Here is an 18,545-nt window from a genome sequence, read left to right as displayed (position 1 = left end):
AAAAATTAGATTTACTTGAAAACATCTAAAAATGTGCAGATTTCACGTTTTAATAATTCAAAATTCTGTCTTCTCTTGAAACCCTCAGGAGCTGTGGCCATCCTGCCCCTACATGCTGGAACCCAGCAAGTGCTGGAGCTGACCCGTGGTTGCCCATTTTAGATAGGTTCAATGCCCTCCAGCCTGCCCAAGTCCTCACGCCCAGGCCCACTGCACACCCCCATTGACACTGTCTCCTGGCCCACGAGACCCCAGAGTTCCACTTCTCATCTAGAGCCAGCCCCCCACTCAACAGAGGAGAAATGAACCCTAGAGAGGGCATGGGATGAGCGGGTGCTGCCACTGTTAAAAGCAGCACTGTGTTTCTGCACCCCGGGGTTTGTGAGCTCCAAGAGGTGCTCAGTAACTGTTTACTGAATGACCAAATACCCTTTCCCAATATTGTGCTAGGGTCAACAGCTGATGCTGGTGTCCACCCACGGTGCCCTCCTACCTTGGCCACAGCACACCCCCCCCTTTATCCATCTCCTTGATTAATAAACAGTCCATGTCAGAGAACAGGAACCTAAATCATACATCTCTTTGTGCTCTTCTCCAGATTTCTTCTTTTGTTTCTTGGGGAGAGGCTGAGGCAAGTCAACTCACAAAAATGTGCTTCCACTGAATGGGATCCTGGAGTTTATCTAATAGGCAGGTTGGGAAAAATGAAAACGCTAATTACTTCAGGGAAAGATGGAAAATGAGTCAGCTGATTGGGCCACCAGGCAGCCAGTAGGAGCTGATTTTTCTTTTTTTTTTTTTTAAGAGGATAATGACTTATTCTAGGGGATTTCAGTTGTGCACACACAACAAAAATAATTCCAAGTGTCTGCTAGCAAAATCCCATGCTGCCGAACATCACGTTTGAAAATTAATGTGACAAGCTGGAGGCCTGTTTGCCCCAAGATCAGAAGACAATGAAAGCTTCCTCCCCAGGAAGTTTCAGGGTAGAACCAGAAATCCGGAACTGGAGAACCCAGAGGGCAACGCCCCACAGGGGCCAGTGGACTGGAATCAGCTAGGACACCATGCTGCCCTCCTTTGTCTGGGAGATCAGGCCCAGCCTCCCGAGTTACTGATGATCCATATGGAAGCTGGTGGGGCTGCACAGTAATTGCCTTGTTCATCCCATCATTAAAATGATACGTCTCGCCTTCGGGAGCGGTGCTGGCTGGCGGCGAGTTGGGCACACCTCCTGGGTAGAGAGGTCTCCCAACAGGGCCCTACACACGCTTCTTTCTCAAGAGCTGCACGGTGATTTGGGGTTCATGCGGGTGCCATTGGACTCTAGGAACCAAGGACCCCAGGGCCCTTGCTCCCACTCTCCTTTCTAGCGGGCAATGGAATTAATGAACCCCGGGCAGCCCTGGATGCAGGGCACACTCGGTGCTTTACAGCTCTTTGTCTGCAGCCAGGCTCTTGTCTTTCAGAGCTGGCTGCCGCCCCGTCTCTGGGGCTGATGCGGCAGCCAGATAATGAACAGTGTATCAGCGGAGACGGCGGAGGGGGGCGACGGGGAGAGAGGCGAGCGCCCGAGCGAGCTGGACTGACTTATTATTCCTTCACTCTCAAACAAAACAAAATCATTGGCCTGCCAGGGTCATTAAGGACCCCGGGGTTGTCATAGAAACGACCTTTGGGGCCTGGTGGTTGTTAATGCATGAGTGACTGCCTGCATTGTGTGTGTGGGGAGAGGTCAGAGTTTTGTTGGTGGCTTAAGAAAGAAAGAAAGAGAGTGAGGAAGAAAGAGAGCCAGCACAAAGCCCAGGATTGGGCGGCTGACATTCAGAAAGAAGGTTGTCCGCCGTGGCATTGATTAGATGTCTGGGATGGTGAACGTCCTGTGCCCGGCACATAGTAGGTGCTCAGTAAATGTCTGCAAAGGTGAATAGACACATTTCTCTGGTTAAAAGTGCCCTCCTATGCCCACTCGGAATTCCATCTCCCCGTACCCCAGAAGCCACTCTGCCAATGCTCTCCCTGAGAGTACTTCGACAGGTAATTGCCCCATCATTGTTCCAGCCGAGAGTAACAAACTCACGTACAAGTTTCAGGAGGCACTTCTATGCCTTCAACTTGGACAGGACAATTTTCATGGCTCCCAGGGACCCAGGAGGAACTCATTGGGGTGGGTGGGCAGGGGCTTTTACAGAGGAGAAATATAGGACAACAGGGCCTCCTCTGTCAGCCTTGGATTTACAGATGCGCCTTCAACCCACTTCCTAACCAGGGCACTGTGTCCCCTGCCAGGAGACACTGAGCACCACCCGTGAGACGGAGCTCCCCCTACTGGCTGGTGTTCAGAGAGCTCAATCTCCAGGGGTTGACTCTCCAGCTTGTCGGGTTTCAGAACCAGCCCTGCTACTAACTCACTGTGTGTCCTCTTGCAAGTCCTCCTTCCTCAGTTTCCTCACCTGGAACATTAGAGATGGTCCAGATGACATCTACAGCCCATCCAAAGCCTGCTGTTTTGATGCCTTTGGGTGGGGCGGGGTTGGGGGGTGTGTCTTTTCTGAATTTAGGATTTTACTTTCCAGGTTGGAAGAAAACATTCTAGCCACCTTTTGGGGGTGATTATAGAACCATTTGATCTCCGAGATGTCTAAACCTGGTTGCCTTCTCTGGTGTCACCGTAGAAGTGAGGAGGCCTGGGCCTTTCAAGATCCTCTAACACTGTACTGCTTATGTTAACTGTAACACCATGTCCCCTGATAGCCTCTTGAAGTCTCCTTGTCACATTTGGAGGCCAATCCCAGGACCTGCCCACTGGAGACACACTCACTTAGCATTTACTACTAGAGTAGCTTCTTCTTAAAAATAGTTTCAGGAATCTGTCTGAAACCTTACCTGGCAGATTCTCGGATCTTTGCTCAAACAAACCAGACTATCACTCACAGAATCCCTTCTTCAGCTCATGGACCCCAGAACACAATGGCTGCAAAACCCAGGTCTCTGATGTGGGCCCAGAACAAACAAACACCTCATCTCAGTGAATCGCAAATGCCTGCATTGCACACCTGTGCTGTTTTGCAAGGATTTTGCTGGAATTCATGATGAGCACACCTATTACAGAATCTGGAGTGAGAGTGCCCAGTACAGCAGGGATGGGGGCGTCCCTTGTGGGCAAAGGACCATCACATTCATCTACAGCACTGAGCCTGGTTCCTGCCCTGGAGTAGGAATAAGATATTGGAGTGAATGTTTGGTTCCAGTCTTTCATTTAATTTTTATAAAAAGGCAAGCAGCTATATCCCCCACAGAGCAGAAGAGGAATCAGACAGGAGGAAGTGTGACTTGTCCAAGGTCACAGGAGGAGCAACTTTAGAAGCCAGGCCCACAAGCTCCAGTCTGTTATGGCTCCACCCACAGTGCTGCCCAAGCTGTCACCTGTGTGAGTACCAGAGAGTAAGAAGCGAATAATCTTGTTATTTATGCTCATGTTGCATAAAATGTTATGCTCAGATAGAGTCAGTTTACCTTTGTTTTTGTTTTTAAAATCTGCACAACTGATTTGCATAACTGTCAGGGCCATGGCCTGGCACCTGTTCCCCTGTGTGTACAACAGAAAGGAGAATTTCGCCTACAGTCGAGCATGTTTTGCTTCTTTTCTCATTAATTGCAGAAAGAGAGAGGTCTGTGCCCAGCTTGGACTCCAGTTCAAACCCCACTCAAACATGCTGAATCCTCTGTTTGGCATAAAACACCCAACTCAGATTGTTGACATATATTCTCTTTTCAACAAACTGCATCTTCTCAAATAAGTGAGAAGACAAAAATCCCTCAGAGTTTCCTGGTTTCCAGGGGTAAGAGAATTCAAGAGCAAACACTTCAGCATGCTGGAGCTTAAGTTTCCAAGAAAAGAAATGAGGAGTTGCTGATTTGGAGAAAAGGCCCCAGGCTAGACATGACTAGCTTACCTGGGGCTGCAATTGCTTCTAGCTCATGTGGTAACCTTTCACAAGTCACTTCCCCTTGTAGAGTCTATTTCTACTTTTCTAAAACATAAGGGAGCCCAAACTTTGAAATGCTCTAATTCTGAAGCTTAGGTTCCTATAAAGGATGATAAACTCCAGAGTATTTGTATTTAATGAAGTTTAACACTAGGTTATAAAATAGAAGAGCTTCCTGGGAGAACGCGGCATCATCTAAACCAGCAGAATTGAACAGTGTTTTACTTTGCATTAATATGTTCCCTTAGGGAAAAGGACAAAACCCATCATTATAAAAAATGTCTTGAATATTTGCATATTGCATATAGAATATTTGCATGCAGTATTTATGTAAAGCATGATGCTTATTTTTCAGGGTGGGAAGGCGGAAATCTAGTATCAGTTGCTTTTCATACAGCATTGAATCTTCAGGTTCAGGTTCAGGTTGCTCAGTATCAGGTGCTTTTCATACAGCATTGAATCTTCAGCAACCCAAAGATGCATGGTATTCATTGAACCTCTAGAGAAACTGAAGGCCAGAGTAGGGACTTGCTCATAGTTACCTGGTAAAGTGCAGGGATTTCCTTATTCCTTTACAGCAGTTTTCTCTCCTACAACTTAACGACATTCACAGTGTAAGAGATATGCCTGGAATAATGTCAAAGAAATGAATTTAGCTCAGTGGGTTTTTATTCATATTCCTCTCGAGGTGGAAGTTTAGACAAGGTGGCCTCTAAGATCCATTTCACATTTTTTTTTTTTTTTTTTTTTTTGAGGTGGAGTCTCGCTCTGTCACCCAGGCTGGAATGCAGTAGTGCGATCTTGGCTCACTGCAATCTCCGCCTCCTGGGTTCAAGCGATTCTCCTGCCTCAGCCTCCTGAGTAGCTGGGATTGCAGGTGCGCGCCTCCATGCTCAGCTAATTTTTGTATTTTTAGTAGAGATGGGGTTTCACCCTGTTGGCCAGGCTGGTCTCGAACTCCTGACCTCGTGATCCACCTGCCTCAGCCTCCCAAAGTGCTGGGATTACAGGCGTGAGCCACCGTGCCTGGCCCAATCCATTTGACTTTTAAACCCTAACTTTCAGTTACTCATTTAAACAGTATTTACCAAAATGAATTCTGAAACATAACACACCCAAGAAATATTCCAGGGAAATCATATTTTGTGGTCAAATATGTTTGGAAAATATTACAAGTTGTATCCTCAATGAGAGACTTACAGTGCACATTACAAAATATCAAAGGCTCTGATAAGACCTGCAACAAAAGCTTGCATAACTGTTTGATCCATTTGCCAGAATTATTGCATTCTGAACCCACATAACACTTATTAACATTTAATGAAATGACTTTGCTATTTAACACACTTGGAAAGCATTAGAATAATTGTAAAGTTTATGAATCTGCATCTCCCTCGCGTCTTGCCTTCTATCCTCTCTGTGAGCAGAGAAACAGTGGCCCTCAGGAAGGGTCATGGGCAGGGAGAGGGGATGAGGGGAGAGAGTCCATTTAAGGTTAACCAGGGCTCATGTCCAGCTTCTGCTCGGAAGACCGACTCACCCGCTGCTCTTAAAATGCTGGCAGAGTCCACTCATGAAAGCAAGAACCTGGATCAAGTCTGATTTCCTCCACGAGAAATAGTCATTGCTCCAGCAGTTTCGGAAACTTTGGTACGATAAATATTTTGATGTTCTCTGTATATTTATATAAGCCCATTTATTGATGAAAACAAACTGTGTCACATTTCTGTTTTGATCAGCCCTTTTAAGGAATTTCCCCACTCCTTTACACTCTAAGCTGGAAACACCCAAATCTATACACAATAGAGTCTCACTGGACATGTCATTTATAGAAGTTGTTCCCTTGACTTGACTTAGTTAATTCCAGTGCATCCTTTATATCACAGCTTATATGTCACTTCCTCCTGGACTGGTTCCCTCCCTGCAGACTAGATCTAGTCTGCTTTTTCTGCTTCTAGGACAGCCTGGGATAGTCCATGAGAGCAGTCATTAGGGCTGATAATTATATAGTCCTAAGCGTTTCTTTATAAATGTCTGATTCTCTCACTAGACTGTCAACCTCATGAGGACAAGGGCCATGCCTATTTGTTCATACTGCTTGCCAAATACTTAGCATGGACTGGCTAAATAGGCACTAACTAAATATTTGTTGGATGAGTGAATGAATGAACAAATTTCCATGTGAAGAAACGGGCTTCATCTGCCTGGACCCTACATCAATCTCTTGAGCTCCTGTGCTACCAACTGTGATGTTGCTCTTCTATTTAAACTCTATTTCACCCGTCAAGTTTGATACACGATCTTATGTCTCTCAATGCCTGGCCTTGCCTCCCTCTCTTGCCACCTCTCTTGGGCACATCACTCACCAGCTGCTAGGCAACGCCCACCCATCATAACCCTTCTTCTACCCCGTTGGGCTGACCCCAATCAGATTTCCTGCCCATAGGAAGACCACCAGAGGGGTTTATCATTTGTTACCTACAAATAAAATCATTGACTTTTCAATATCAAAGCTACCTTAAAGGACACTTGTTCAATTTCACCTTTTGTCTGATGAAGAGAGTGGGAATCAGACAAGATAGGTGAATTGTCCTTGGACAGAGAGCGGGAAGAAAAAGGAGTCCTTGGGATCCATTCCATGTCAGCATTCATTTCAAAACAGTGTCTGCTTGTTCATTTTTTAAAGTAAAAATTTAAATTGGTACATGCATGACATTCAAGAAGGATTCTAAAATGCTATGCAAAGAGTGCTCATTATACCACATGTTTATACTGTCACTTACTCCCATTTTACAGATGAGGAAACTGAGCCTTATAATTAGTAAGTAGTGCCTCTAGGACTGGAACTCAAGCCTGCCTCTTCAGAGTCCTTTACCTTACTGAACCCTAAACACATGTAATTGGTTCAAGCTAAAGTGGCCTTCTATAAGCTCTATACCCTGAGCTACTTAGAAACAAGATCACAGCCTGGCACGGTGGCTCATGTCTGTAATCCCAGCACTTTGGGAGGCCAAGGCAAGTGGATCACCTGAGGTCAGGAGTTCAAGACCAGCCTAGCCAACTTCGTGAAGCCCTGTCTCTACTAAAAATACAAAATTTAGCCAGGCATGGTGGCAGGTGCCTGTGATCCCAGCTGCTCAGGAGGGTGAGGCAGGAGAATCACCTGAACCCAGGAGGCAGAGGTTGCAGTGAGCCGAGATTGTGCCACTGTACTTCAGCCTGGGTGACAGGAGTGAAGCTCCATCAAAGAAATAAAGAAAGAAAGAAACAAACAAACAAGACCACATACGCCTTATTTATCTTTGGCAACACCAGTTCCTAGCTCAATATGTTGTCACATAATAGGTCCTAAATAAACATTTAAAGGATGAATAAATTAATGAGGAAATTCACAATAATTAAAAGGTTGAAGCAGCAGTTAGCATAGCATGATTTTCATGAAAGACGGGCAGGGCAAAGAAGACAAGGCTATACATTTATCTCAAAAATTCATAGTGGCTAGAGAGAAACATTTGCCTCCTTAAGCTGAATGAACTTGTAGAGAATAATTTGTTTTGCTGCAAATGCTTAGGATATAAAAAATCTGTATATATCTTGTTGAAACAGCCTAGATATGAGCATAATTGCAGTAATGTGTTACTCTCCAAATTAGAAACTAGAAATGGTGGTGGAAGGAAGGTAGGAATCATGGAGGGACACATGTCCTCTTCTTACCATTAAAGTTGATATAACCATTAAACTCTATATAATCATTACACACATATGTATGTATGGTGTGTATGTACAGTATTAACCAACTGCTTTGAGAAAATTGTGTGAAAGGTTACACTGTTGAGAATCTGCATGCATGAATTTGAATATATGGGAGGAAGTATGATTTTAATGCTTTTGGATATATATCTTAACCCTGCCTTGGAGGTTTTCAAGAAGTGGTTTCAATAAATGTAATTTGCCTTGTAATTAACACATTGAGTGCTTCTAAAGTGCCCTCTTTGTCTTTTTTTTTATAGTTTTAAGCCATCCTTTGTCTTGACATTTGTCACTTGCTGAAATAATCCCTCTTTTCCATTTATACCACAAAGGTGAACCTCACCCAAGCCCCGGCATGGTGAAACTCAGAAATTCCAGGAGGAGAGGATATTTCAAGTGAAGTCATGTGATATGTACAATTGTAGCCCCTGCCCTGCAGGACTTTGCAGACTATAAATGTTAAAGTATGATATATGTCAGCTAGCAACTTGGTTGGCATGCAGTCCTTGCTCAAAACCCAGCAACTATGTATTGAAGCTGAGTGGGGTGGGGGGTGAACCAGGCTGAAAATGGGGAAGACAAGGTGGAAGAACGGGCTGTTGACCAGATAATGTTCATTTTCCCCAGGGCTCCTGGGATTGTTTTGGTAATTACTCCAGCTTCTTCAACAGCTTGTGATTTGTCCAGTGCCAGGGAACCTGAATTTGCATCGCACAATGCATAATTCATATGGCACGGACAGCAATTATGAGCTAATTGAGGGGTGTAATGTTTAAAGAAAGGATTCATTATGAGGAACATAAGGGATGTTGGGAGGGGAGAAGCTCTGGAGTCCATGGAGGCTCGTTCCCTCTAATTCCGCTTTCCTTAAGATGACTGTAATTGTCTCTTGAAGGGCACTGAAGTTCTGTCCTAGAAGAGGTTCTGGAAGCTGGGCAGTGGTAGCTGCTCCTCCTACTAGAAGAGGACTGAAAGTGGGCTAGGATGGGCTCCTCCTTCTAGTGCTTTTGTTTGCCTGGTCTTCCACTTTGCCATGTTGACACAGTTATCTGGATTAATGTGATTAGAGGGGTGTGATGTTCCCATAACTACAATTTCCACTTCCTGGGGGTAGGGACAGTCTGGGAAATATAATTTGGTGCAGAACTTATGGAATTTCCAATAGAAAATCATCTCTTCCAGAAATTATAGGACAGTCCATTTAAATAGAAACTTCATTGGAAAATCCAGGAGCTGGGCTATGAAATTATAAGGAACCCTGGGCTGGTAGCAATAAGCTTTGAATCTACTCATGACTAGGTTAACCTCTCACTGAAAGACTCTTAGGACATTACCACCCCTCTCTGGCCCTCAGTTTCTCCATCTGTACAATGAGGAAATTGAGTGAGACGGCTTTCTATGATCCTCCCAACTCTGATATGCTGTTTCTGTGCATCACACCTCATCCTTCTGACTCAAGGTTTTAAAGTATCTTGACAGGTCAGCCTTTTTTCTTTGGAAACCAACTGTATGCTCTTTAAAACTCAGAGGACACAGTGTGATTGTTACATGCAACAGAAACATTTTTAAGTTGGTTGTATAAGAATATAACCAAACAAATCACTTTCCATTGGCTTTCATTACAAAATTAGATATGGTGCATATCTCAAAATACTGAATCAAAGATATTTTAAGTGTTTGTATCAGCATTTACTCCCTCTGGTGTGTGGGAAGTTGTGGTAAGTTGAGTCATGGTGTGCTGTTTATGTTTTGCCACCTTTTCAGAACTCCACAGATCTTAGCATATCCCTCATTTAAGGATTGTTTCAGCATAGACTTTTTGGCCTTTACTTTTTATTCTCAACCAAATGTTTTGATATCCTATGAAGTACTCCCCTTAACACGCTTGCTGTAATTACCACAACTACTTGAGCTGGGCTGCAATATCATACCTCACCAGTAGAGGCCACTTTCTGATACATGATACACACAGCCTGAAGTCCAAACAATCATGGGCTAATACTGAGGGTAGAAGAGGTCTTTAAGATCATTTTGTCCAAATAAGCCTTATAAACAGTTCCATGCCTTATCACATCTGAAAATTAGACATTTTGTAAAACTAACGTGCTTAAACTGAAGAGTGCCTGTCATTGACTTTCATGTAGCTTGCACAGTGTCTCTTCATTTAAACAGAGCACCTGGCCAGTTTGCATGCCTTTTGAATAATGAGAACATTTGGCATATTCAAGGTGGAGATTGTGTTATTCTCTGCCTGTGGTGCTAACGCAGCTATTTATACTAGGAGCCAAAGCAGATCTTTCACCGGAAAGTTGGGCTGTCATGTCTGTTTAAGCATTCAAACCAGCTCCACAGCTTATTTGAGAAGACTTTCAAATGGGTTTTTGCCCAGGGTAATTGATCACCTGCAGGCTAAGGATTTCTTTCTTTTCTTTCCTTTTTTTCTTCAAATAGCTTTTCCAACAGTTTAAGAAACTCTTCCTTAAACCTCAAGAAAAACAGAAAGACAACCTTAAGAAAGTGAGTGTCTACTTACAAGGTCTAGTTTTGGGAGCTTCAGGGTCAACAGTCAGGATACATCAGACAAAGGAAACTCTTATTTACCTTGGAGAATGGGCAGCAATAAGTTCACAGCTGACTTTTCAGATCATCTTTCTCCACTGCAATCATAGGCAGCAGCTCCAGAAAACAAACTCATCCCCTTAGCAAACAGCAGAGATGTTCTGGTTGGCCCCAGTTGGCTTCTTTGGGCAGGAGGATTGATGGCCTCTGCTGTTATATCCTGGTGAGAATAACCACTCATGAACACCCCATATTTAATCTTTATTTTGGAGTCTTCCTAAGCGAGAAATTGCAGTAAAACAAAATTGCCATGTTGCTCCAAGGGTTAATTAGACATAGCCCAGAAAAAGCGATTTCCCTCTTTCTGCCTTAAATTTTAGGCTTTTCATGCTGAGTGACTGTTGGCTTCTGCCCAATGGAATAAGATAAATGGGAGCTCCTGATTCGGATTCCCCTCACTCTATTCCCAGCTGTTATTTCTCAGTTTTCTAAAAAGGGCGAAACTCTTTGAACCTGCTGCTATTCACAAACCTGGGACTTGACTCTCTCCCCTTTTGGTTTAGGTCCCGTTATCTTTCGGAGGAGATGATCAGGGTCCCTCTCTCAATGGACTTCTCATGCTGATGTTAAAATAATTTCCATCTCCTTTCTCCCTTCCTCAATCAGGCTGAACATTGTAATTATGAAATTGGCCACTGTGTTCTGGCTTTTTCATTGAGTTGTGAGTTGTCCAAAGTGACATCAAGATCTTTTCTCTTTTTTCCCTCAAAGGTTATAACTAATTCAAATCCATCAGTTCTTGCAAACACTTTGAATTGTTCCCTTAAACTTAAAACAAATTTACAAGAAATAAACAACCCCATAAAAAAGTGGGCAAATGACATGAACAGACACTTCTCAAAAGAAGACATTCATGAAGCCAACTAACATGAAAAAAAGCTCATCACTGATCATTAGAGAAATGCAAATCAAAACCACAATGAGATACTATCTCACACCAGTTAAAATGGTGATTACTAAAAAGTCAAGAAACAACAGATGCTGGCAAGGTTACAGAGAAAAAAGAAAGCTTTTACACTACTGGTGGGACTGTAAATTAGTTCAACCATCATGGAAGACAGTGTGGCAATTCCAGAAAGATCTAGAAGCAGAAATACCATTTGACCCAGCAATCCTATCACTGGACATATACCCAAAGAAATATAAATCATTCTATTATAAAGATACATGCATGCATATGTTCATTGCAGCACTGTTCACAATAGCAAAGACATGAAATCAACCCAAATGCCCATCAATGGTAGGTTGGAAAAAGAAAATATGGTACATACAGGTGGCTAGCAAGATGACTGAGTAGGAACAGCTCTGGTCTCCAGCTCCCAGTGAGATCAACACAGAAGGCAGGTGATTTCTGCATTTCCAACTGAGCCTCCACTGGTGATACCCAGGCAAACAGGACCTGGTGTGGACCTCCAGCTAACTCCAGCAGACCTGCAGCAGAGGGGCTTGACTGTTAGAAGGAAAACTAAGAAACAGAAAGGAATAGCATCAACATCAACAAAATGGACATCCACACAGAAACCCCATCCGAAGGTTACCAACATCAAAAACCAAAGGTAAATAAATCCACGAAGATGAGGAAAAACCAGCGTAAAAGGCTGAAACTTCCAAAAACCAGAATGCTCTTCTCCTTCAAAGGATCACAACTCCTCGCCAGCAAGGTAACGAAACTGGATGGAGGATGAGTTTGACGAATTGACAGAAGTAGGCTTCAGAAGGTGAGTAATAACAAACTCCTCCGAGCTAAAGGAGCATGTTCTAACCCAATGCAAGGAAGCTAAGAACCTTGAAAAAAGGTTAGAGGAATTTCTTACTAGAATAACCATTTTAGAGAAGAACATAAATGACCCGAAGGAGCTGAAAAACACAGCATTAGAACTTCGTGAAGCATACACAAGTATCAACAGCTGAATCGATCAAGCGGAAGAAAGGATACCAGAGATTGCAGATCAACTTAATGAAATAAAGCATGAAGACAAGATTAGAGAAAAAAGAATGAAAAGGAACAAAAAAAGCCTCCAAGAAATATGGGACTATGTGCAAAGACTAAACCTACATTTTATTGGTGTACCTGAAAGTGACAGGGAGAGTGGAACCAAGTTGGAAAATACTCTTCAGGATATCATCCAGGAGAACTTCCACAATCTAGCACGACAGGGCAACGTTCAAATTCAAGAAATACAGGGAACAGCACAAAGATATTCCTCGAGAAGAGCAACCCCAAGACACATAATCATCATATTCACTGAGGTTGAAATGATGGAAAAAATGTTAAGCACAGCCAGAGAGAAAGGTCGAGTTACTCACAAAGGGAAGCCCATCAGGCTAACAGCGGAGCTCTTGGCATAAACCCCACAAGCCAGAAGAGAATGGGGGCCAATATTCAACATTCTCAAAGAAAAGAATTTTCAACCCAGAATTTTATATCCAGCCAAACTAAGCTTCATAAGCGAAGGAGAAATAAAATCCTTTACAGACAAGCAAATGCTGAGAGATTTTGTCACTACCAGGCCTGCCTTACAAGAGCTCCTGAATGAAACACTAATTATAGAAAGGAAAAACTGGTACCAGCCACTGCAAAAACATACCAAAGTGTAAAGACCATCGACACTATGAAGAAACAGCATCAACTAATGGGCAAAATAACCAGCTAGCACCATAATGATAGCATCAAATTCTCACATAACAATACTAACCTTAAATATAAATAGGCTAAATGCCCCAATTAAAAGACACAGACCAGCAAATTGGATAAAGAGTCAAGACCTATCGGTGTGCTGTATTCAGGAGCACAATAGCCATCTCACTTGCAAAGACACACATGGCTCAAAATAAAGGGATGGAAGAATATTTACTAAGCAAATGGAAAGAAAAAAAAAAAAGCAGGGGCTGCAATCCTAGTCTCTGATAAAACAGACTTTAAACCAATAAAGATCAAAAGAGACAGAGAAGAGCATTACATAGTGGTAAAGGGATCAATGCAACAAAAAGAGCTAACTATCCTAAATATACATGCACCCAATACAAGAGCACCCAGATTCATAAAGAAAGTTCTTAGAGACCTACAAAGAGACTTAGACTTTCACACAATAATAGTGGAAGACTTTAACACCCCACTGTCAATAGTAGACAGATCAACGAGACAGAAAATTAACAAGGATATTTAGGATTTGAACTCAGCTCTGGACCGAGTGGACCTAATAGACATCTGCAGAACTCTCCACCCCATATCAACAGAATATACATTCTTCTCAGCACCACATTGCACTTAATCTACAATTGACCACATAATTGGAAGTAAAATACTCCTCAGCAAATGCAAAAGAACGGAAATCATAACAAACAGTCTCTCAGACCACAGTACAATCAAATTAGAACTCAGGATTAAGAAACTCACTCAAAACTGCACAACTACATGGAAACTGAACAACCTGCTCCTGAATGACTACAGGGTAAATAACAAAATTAAGGCAGAAATGAGTAAGTTCTTTGAAACCAATAAGAACAAAGATACAACATACCAGAATCTCTGGGACACAGCTAAAGCAGTGTGTAGATGGAAATTTATAGCACTAAATGCCCACAGAAGAAAGCAGGAGAGATCTAAAATCAACACCCTAACATCACAATTAAAAGAACTAGAGAACCAGGAGCAAACAAATTCAAAAGCTAACCGAAGACAAGAAATAACTAAGATCAGAGCAGAACTGAAGGAGATAGAGACACGAAAAATCCTTCAAAAAAAATCAGTGAATCCAAGAACTGGTTTTTTGAAAAGATTAACAAAATAGATAGACCACTAGCCAGACTAATAAAGAAGAACAGAGAAGAATCAAATAGACACAGTAAAAAAAATGATAAAAGGGATATCACCACTGATCCCACAGAAATACAAACTACCATCAGAGAATACTATAAACACCTCCACGCAAATAAACTAGAAAATCTAGAAGAAATGGATAAATTCCTGGACACATACACCCTCCTCAGACTAAACCAGGAAGAAGTCGAATCCCTGAATAGACCAATAAGAAGTTCTGAAATTGAGGCAGTAATTAGAAGCCTACCAAACAAAAAAAAGCCCAGGACCAGATGGATTCACAGCCAAATTCCACCAGAGGTACAAAGAGGAGCTGGTACCATTCCTTCTGAAACTATTCCAAATAATAGAAAAAGAGGGACTCCTCCCTAACTCATTTTATGAGGCCAGCATCATCCCAATACCGAAACCTGGCAGAGACACAACAAAAAAAGAAAATTTCAGGCCAACATCCCTGATGAACATCGATACGAAAATCCTCAATAAAATACTGGCAAACTGAAATCCAGCAGCACAAAAAGTGTATCCACCATGATCAAGTCAGCTTCCTTCCTGGGATGCAAGGCTGGCTCAACATATGCAAATCAATAAACATACTCCATTACATAAATAGAACCAATGACAAAAACCACATGATTATCTCAATAGACACAGAAAAGGCCTTTGATAAAATTGAACATCCCTTGATGCTAAAAACTCTCAATAAACTAGGTATTGATGGAACATATTTCAAAATAATAAGAGCCATTTATGACAAACCCACAGCCAATATCATACTGAATGGGCAAAAACTGAAAGCATTCCCTTTGAAAACCAGCACAAGAGAAGGATGCCCTCTCTCACCACTCCTATTCAACATAGTATTGGAAGTTCTGGCCAGAGCAATCAGGCAAGAAGGAAGAAATAAAGGATATTCAAATAGGAAGAGAAGAAGTCAAATTGTCTCTCTTTGCGGATGACATGATTGTATAATTATAAAACTCCATCATCTCATCCCTAAATCTCTGTAAGCTGATAGGCAACTTCAGCAAAGTTTCAGCATACAAAATCAGTGTGCAAAAATCACAAGCATTCCTATACACCAATAATAGACAGAGAGCCAAATCGTGAGTGAACTCTCATTCACAATTGCTACAAAGAGAATAAAATACCTGGGAATACACCTTACAAGGGATGTGAAGGACCTCTTCAAGGAGAACTATAAACCATTGCTCAAGGGAATAAGAGAGGACACAAACAAATGGAATAACATTCCATGCTCATGGATAGGAAGAATCAGTACCATGAAAATAGCCATACTGCCCAAAGTAATTTATAGATTCAATGCTATCCACATCAAGCTACCATTGACTCTCTTCACTGAATTAGAAAAAATTACTTTAAATTTCATATGGAACCAAAAAAGAGCCTGTATAGCCAAGACAGTACTAAGCAAAAAGAACAAAGCTGGAGGCATCACACTACCTGACTTCAAACTATACTACAAGGCTACAGTAACCAAAACAGCATGGTACTGATACCAAAACAGTTATATAGACCAATGGAACAGAACAGAGGCCTTAGAAATAACACCACACATCTACAACCATCTGATTTTTGACAAACCTGACAAAAACAAGCAATGGGGAAAGGATTCCCTATTTAATAAATGGTTTTGGGAAAACTGGCTAGCCATATGTAGAAAGAAAACTGAAACTGGACCCCTTCCTTAAACCTTATACAAAAATTAACTCAAGATGGATTAAAGACTTAAATGTAAGACCTAAAACCATAAAAACCCTAGAAGAAAACCTAGGCAATACCATTCAGGACATAGGAAAGGGCAAGGACTTCATGACTAAAACACCAAAAGCAATGGCAGCAAAAGCCAAAGTTGACAAATGGGATCTAATTAAACTAAAGAGCTTCTGCACAGCAAAATAAACTATCTTCAGAATGAACCTACAGGATGGGAGAAAATTTTTATAATCTATCCGTCTGACAAAACAGCTAATATTCAGAATCTACAAGGAACTTAAACAAATTTACAAGAAAAAAAAGCAAACAACCCCATCAAAAAGCGGGCAAAGGATATGAACAGACACTTCTCAAAAGAAGACACTTATGCCACCAACAAACTTATGAAACAAAGCTTATCATCACTGGTCATTAGAGAAATGCAAATCAAAACCACAATGAGATACCATCTCATGCCAGTCAGAATGGTGATCATTAAAAAGTCAGGAAACAACAGATGCTGGAGAGGATGTGGAGTAATAGGAACGCTTTTACACTGTTGGTGGGAGTGTAAATTAGTTCAACCATTGTGGAAGACAGTGTGGCGATTCCTCAAGGATCTAGAGTCAGAAATATCATTTGACCTAGCAATCCCATTGTTGGGTATATACCCAAAGGATTATAAATCATTCTACTATAAAGACACATGCACACATATGTTTATTACAGCACTGTTCACAATAGCAAAGACTTGGAACCAACCCAAATGCCCATCAATGATAGACTGGATTAAAAAAAAATGTGGCATGTATACACCATGGAATACTATGCAGCCATAAGAAAGGATGAGTTCATGTCCTTTGCAGGGACATGGATGAAGCTGGAAACCATCATTCTCAACAAACTAACACAGGAACAGAAAACCAAACACCACATATTCTCACTCATAAGTGGGAGTTGAACAGTGAGAACACATGGACACAGGGAGGGGCCTGTCAGGGAGTAGGGGGTTAGGGGAGGGGTAGCATTAGGAGAAATACCTAGTGTAGATGATGGGGCAATGGGTGCAGCAAACCACCATGGCACATGTATACCTATGTAACAAACTTGCATGTTCTGCACATATATCCCAGAACTTAAAGTATAATAAGAATAAGTAAGTAAATACATAAATAAATAAAATATGGAAAAAAGAAAATGTGGTACATATACACCATGGAATACTATGCAGCCACAAAAAAGGACAAGATCATGTCCTTTGCAGGGACATGGATGGAACTAGAAGCCGTGATCCTCAGCAAACTAATGTAGAAACAGAAAACCAAACACCACGTGTTCTCACTTATAAGTGGGAGCTGAACAATGACACCATATGGACACATGGTGGGGGAACAACACACACTGGGGCCTGGCAGGGGGCATGGCAGCAGGGACAGCATCAGGAAGAATAGCTAATGGATGCTGAGTTTAATATCTAGGTGATGGGTTGATCTGTGCAGCAAACCACCATGGCACATATTTACCTATGTAACAAACCTGCACATCCTGCACTGTACCCCCGGAATTTAGTTGAAGAAAGGTAAATAATAAATTGTTCCCTTATACCAAAATTCAAATGCTGCCATGTTACTCAGTTTTCCAAGCCTCCTCTTGGTTTCCTCATACATAAAATGCCCTCCCCTTTGCTATCTTACTAATGCTGAATCATCAGCAAAATTATGAGCTGTGAGTTAACTGCGTTATGCAGGGATGTCTTTACAATTTTGTATTGGTTTCATCCATTCAAGCATTCACTCAACTTGTAATGAGCATCAGTTACAAATCAAGCACAAAGCAAAGAGCTGGGCCGTGAGTGGGTGAGGCATAGAGCTGCCTTCAAAGAGTTTGTGGTGTCGGAACAGCAAAGCTGTTACCGTTGTTATGATCCTGACTGAGGGCTGGGACGAAGATGGACAGGGACTACAAGTGGGCAGAGAAGGGAGGTGCCAACAGCTCTGTCCTTTGAGGGAGGTCTCCTTCCAGTAACCCTCTCCTTGCCTACCTTCTACTTTTCCTCATTTTAAAAAATTTTGTTTTCCCCTGACACCATGTGAGCCAACTAGAAGTTGTGTTTCCTCTGAAAGCTAGATAGTGAAAAGGAGCTCATTCCAACAGCTTCCATTGAGAGTAAATGCTGGGAGATTAAATAGGCTCCCTTTTTTAGGTCACCTACTGGCACCCATCTTTGGGATTCATATCTTTTTCCAGCTTTGCAAACACAGGGGGCTTCTCAGCAAACTGCTTGTTAGGTCCCCCTTTAGGGAAACCCACCCTAAAGGTGGAGAGAAGAGATGGATAAGTGTGGCCAGTTCCTTTCTAGCCAGGTTCACAGGTGTCTCTAACTACCTCTGAAATATGTCTTAATTTATAAAATAAGCCATTTAGTGCTTTGCGGTTTAAAAAGTGCTTTCATATATGTATATGCCTCACAACAAGCCTGCCAGCTGTTATTAGCCATTTTTTCATCTTTACCATGCTAATAAGCACAGTGGCCAAAGCCACACAGTCAGCAAGCAGTGGAGCTGGAACCAAAACCCCAGCCTTTTCCCTGACCTACCGATATCTGACTTTCAACTGCACCTTACTGCATTTTCCAAGCTTATCTGTGAGGT

Source organism: Pongo pygmaeus, chromosome 8 (assembly GCF_028885625.2).
Source record: "Pongo pygmaeus isolate AG05252 chromosome 8, NHGRI_mPonPyg2-v2.0_pri, whole genome shotgun sequence".
Lineage (NCBI taxonomy): Eukaryota > Metazoa > Chordata > Mammalia > Primates > Hominidae > Pongo > Pongo pygmaeus.
Note: the sequence above shows the minus strand (reverse complement) of the source record.